This window comes from Ochlerotatus camptorhynchus, unplaced genomic scaffold (assembly GCF_037179485.1).
Source record: "Ochlerotatus camptorhynchus isolate MF236.1 unplaced genomic scaffold, CSIRO-AGI_Acam_v1.1 ptg000577l, whole genome shotgun sequence".
Lineage (NCBI taxonomy): Eukaryota > Metazoa > Arthropoda > Insecta > Diptera > Culicidae > Ochlerotatus > Ochlerotatus camptorhynchus.
Window position 1 is genome coordinate 4,383,480 of NW_027041058.1, and position 4,876 is coordinate 4,388,355.

Here is a 4,876-nt window from a genome sequence, read left to right on the forward strand (position 1 = left end):
ACGACGAGACACACACGCACAGTTTGGAATAAAAACATTACGAAACGCTTGAACGCACACAGCCTTGCGGAGGACCCGAGTAAAAAGGAAACTCATTTTTTGACAGCTGGCAGAGCCGATTTGGGCCCAGTGAGTGAGTTGAAATTCGTTTGGAATGGGGGAATTCCATCGAGCGTCCGTTTGAGTTTTTGAAAAGGGCTTGAGTTATTACTTGGAACATATTTGATAAAAACAGCCCCCTGCTTCGATGCCAACATCAGTGCTGAGATTGGTCATTGTCATTCATTGACAGACTTTCGCGCGATATTGACATAATTGTTATTCACATAGTCACTGTTAGACTTGATCCTCAAAAAACCATCGCCAAATCTCATTCGTTTTTTCGTCAATGACAAAGATTCACCCAAGGTGGCTACATAAAGGTGTTCTACACAGCAAAAAAAGTTGTTGAATATTACATCGAAACTGCTGCAACCAGGTCAATCCCTCGGTTGTGTAATATCACATTGTACGATGTACATCCATTTTGCGAACAAAATTACATCCATTGATGTAATATTGTATCTGCTTTTTGCTATTACATCATTATTTCATACATCAGCTTGAATTACGTTGATCGATATTACATTTTTTTTGCTGTGTAATGTGTCAAATTCATGATTCAGCCATGTTGGATTTTTGTATGGGACAGCGACCGAGTTTGTTTACAATTTGCTCTAAAACCGCACTTCCCCCCCGCGACCTCCTCGCCTATATAGTGACAAAGCTGTATCACCATTTATATACCCACCATAGATTCACCTGGTAACAAAAAGTGTAATTTCGTGCATTCTATGTCAATTATTGTTATCCAAGCAGTTCAAGGCGAAGATGCCTGTTCACTTGAGCGGCTCGATGTAATTTTTTTGCTCAAATCATTTAATTTTCTTACAAATTTAGCCAATAAAACAATCTGCACATGTTCGTCACTGACAGCATTGTCACCACACTGAACCAAAAAGTTCATCCTGGCATCGAATGATTATTGCCTCACTCAAGCCCTACAACTATAGAGGTAACTCTCTACAAAATCTGTTGCTATAACTATTATCAGATAATTTTGAGAGGATCGTCATTCGATTTATCATCTGTTGGAATATGAACAAATCAAATGACAATCATCCATATAATGAATGATTTTAGATCGATTCGCGAAAACCAAAGTAGACATAAATCAAACATAAAATCATAGGATAATCGTATTATTTTCAGCTAACTATTAAATTGGAATGGTATGGTCGACTTTCGGATGAAAATCAGGTGCATTAACATCAAGTCATTTACAATTTTACAATATTGAGAGACGAATGATGATGGCGAGGTAGAGCCAACTGAAGGGCAAAGATGTTGTTATACAGCAGATTGATGTTGGCTTCATAGACCTTCCAGTTTGCTCTGCGATTGCTCTGGCTCTTAAGAAACGTATCCGTACAAACTTAAATTTTTTCGCCAAGATTCCAACAGCTGAGTAATTCTGCAATTTATTTTGCTGAGATTCAGTCAAAAAATTGCCGAACCTCAGCTAACAAATAACATTTTGCTGAGATATCAGCTAACAAACAGATATTTTGCAGAGATATCAGCAAAAGTGAATGCCGAAGTAATCGGCTGTTGGAGATTTTACCGAGCTAGATTCCAGTCCATCGTTCCTTTCAAATAGCGTACCACGCGCTTCGCAGCGGTCCAATCAGCCTCCGTGGGAGCACTGAATTTCCGACCAAGAATCCCGACACTTGTCGCTATGTCCGGGCGTGCACACACCGCAACATATAGTAGTGCACCTACCACGCTTCTGTACTTCGTACCATCTTCGAATGGTTTGCTGTCAATCTCATCCTTCAGATAGCCCTGATCCATGGGCGTTCTTGCTGTCTTTGCTTCGCTAAGACTTGTCCTGGCAACCAGTAGTTCAATGTAGTTGGTCAAACTCACACTGAACACGCCATTAATTCTCCCTTCGAACTTCCTGTCCAACGAAATGTTTCACATCGCCGAGATTAACTATTTCGAAATGCTGACTCAGCTGCTTCTGAACACGAGTTTGTGTCAGAACACGTTTAGCTTCCGGTTCCAACATCGAGCTGACTGTTTCAGTCCGTATATGCTTCTACAAAGTCGGCAAACAATCTCCTCCTTTCCGTGAACCTCGTAGCCAGGTGGTTGACGCATATAGATTTCTTGTTCGATTTCTCCATAGAGATACGCGGTGCGGACATCCAAGTGCTTCAACGCCATTCCTCTCTTTCCAGCCAGGGACAACAGGACTCTGAGTGTAGCATGTTTGGTCACAGGGGCGAACACTTCATCGTAATCAACGCCATAGCACTGAGTGAATCCCTGCGCGACGATCCTTGCTTTGTAGCGGACGACTTCATTTGATTCGTTCCGTTTTACTTTGAACACCCAACGACTGCCTACAACTTTCTTGCCCTTCGGAAGTGGCACCAACTCCCACGTCCCATTCTGCTTATGCGACTGGATTTCGCTATCCATCGCTTCCTTCCACGAACATCGATCCGGACTGGACACTGCTTGCTTGTATGTTGCTGGTTCCTGCACCTTCTGTGTCACAACACCTACCACATAATCCGACAAACGGCTCGGTAGCACGCCGTAGGTGCGACGACCTTGTCGATTTGCACTTTCTAATTCTTCCCTCACTTCATCTTCTTTTTCCTCCTCCTTCACCGCGAGGGGATCTTCATCTGAATCGGGATCGTCCACATCAAAATAATCTTCACGCTCACTGTCTTCGCTCGCCGGTTCTTCATCCTCTTCGCCACTATCGGCAGTTCCTTCTTCCGCTGCCTGCTGTTTCCGGAGCACCTCAGGAAAAGGCCACTCGATCACACTGCTAGACAAATTTTCATCAGATGTCGCTTGCGAATCCATTCTATGTGACGATCCGTCGTCCATTTCTAAAAATTTGGCGTCACGGCTTATTGTGATCCTGTCAGTCGAGGTATCAACAAAACGGTAACCCTTGTGAACGTCAGAGTTCCCAATAAACCGCAGCTTCCTCGCTTTACTGTCAAATTTTCCCCGTTTGACATCGGGAATGTGGACATAAGCAGGACAACCATATACTTTCAAATGGCTAAGTATCGGTTGCCTCCCATACCACTTTTCATACGGAGTCTTGTCAACCGATCGTGACGGAAGTCGGTTCTGCAAATAAGCAGCCGAAAGTACGGCCTCACCCCAGAACCGCTTATCCAAACCCGCATCAAGGAGCATCGTCGTCGCCATTTCTTGTAGCGACCGGTTCTTCCGCTCAGTTACACCATTCTGCTGCGGTGTGTACGCTGTGGTGTACTGTGCCTTAATTCCCTCGTGTGTGAAGAAATTATTTAACTCCTTGTTCGCATACTCGCCTCCACCGTCTGAGCGAATAATACGCGGCTTTCGGTTGAACAAATTTGTCACGTACCGAACATACTCCTTTACCTTCTCCGGCGCTTCCGACTTCTTCTCGAGCAAATCATGACCAACAATTAAAATGGCCTTAACTCCATTTTGTAAACAAACCTTGTAAGGCCATTTTCTCGCGAACCGAAACCTACATTTTCAAACCTAAACCACAATCGGGTAGAGGAGAATTTCTCCTATCTGTCCATTATGTTGGTTTGCCTTTTCGGACTTCGGTTCGCGAGAAAATGGCCTTACAAGGTTTGTTTACAAAATGGAGTTAAGGCCATTTCAGTTGTTGGTCTTGAAATAGACGACCGTAAAGCGACTAAAGTCATCTATCATCGTCATCAAGAATCGTTTACCACCCGGCGTCGTTGTCCGCATTGACCCACACAGGTCGGTGTGAATCAGATCCAACACTTGAGTCGACTTCCTCTCCGCTGCCTTTGAAATCGGGTTTCGTGTCATCTTCCCTTCTAAACAAGGTTCGCAACATTCTCTGATACCACAGTCGGTAACATTCATACCGATACCCAGTTTCTCGTCACGAATCCTACCAATAACACCAGGGTCCCTATGCCCGAAACGTCGGTGCCACTGATGCTGGCAATTAAGGTTGTGTGCCTTACCTTGAACTTTCTTCGACGACTCCGCCAACTTCAGTCTGTATAGGCAGCCAGACCGCTCACCAACGATCGCAACCGTACCTGCAGTGTCTCGAATTTTACACCCGTCCTCCATAAAAACGGCAGTAAAACCAACAATCAATACGAAACTAACGATTTTAAATTGGCTCACCACTTTAGTAGCCTATTGGTCCCAAGCAAACGATTAACGTACCCTATTCTAGTTGAAATTCTATTACTACACTATGTTTGTTTTGATTCGCTATGAAAGTTTGACAGATAATATCAGGGGTGTGTGGATTCATGCAGAACATGCAGGGGTGAGTGAAATAGCTTGGGACTGCTTGGGACCGTTGTTCTGGTACTGAGTGAGCCAAAAATAATAATGATTTTCTTCGGGACCCAGTGGTCTTAGAGTTACCTCTATTGTTTTACCACTTGACTTACTTTTTACATAAAAACATCGTCCCGAAACTCACTAAAGACATCTCGCGAGCTATTCGCGGAAAAAAACCTTGCAAAACCAAGTCTCAAACAATGTTGCATACAAGTTCGATAGAATGTATAGAAACGTCAAAGAGATCCGTTCACTTCATCGACTTTCTCTTTCGTAAATAATTCAGTAGCAAACACATTCCTTGATTTGTGTGCCATTCTGGATGCTAGATGAGAACCTCCTTTATCAAACTATGTGGCAGAAATAGCGCAAAATCTGTTTATAAAGCTGTGGCTATCAAAAGAGAAAGTCGGTGAAGAGAATCGATCAAAGTTAGTTACACCCCTTTCCTTCTAATTGCGTG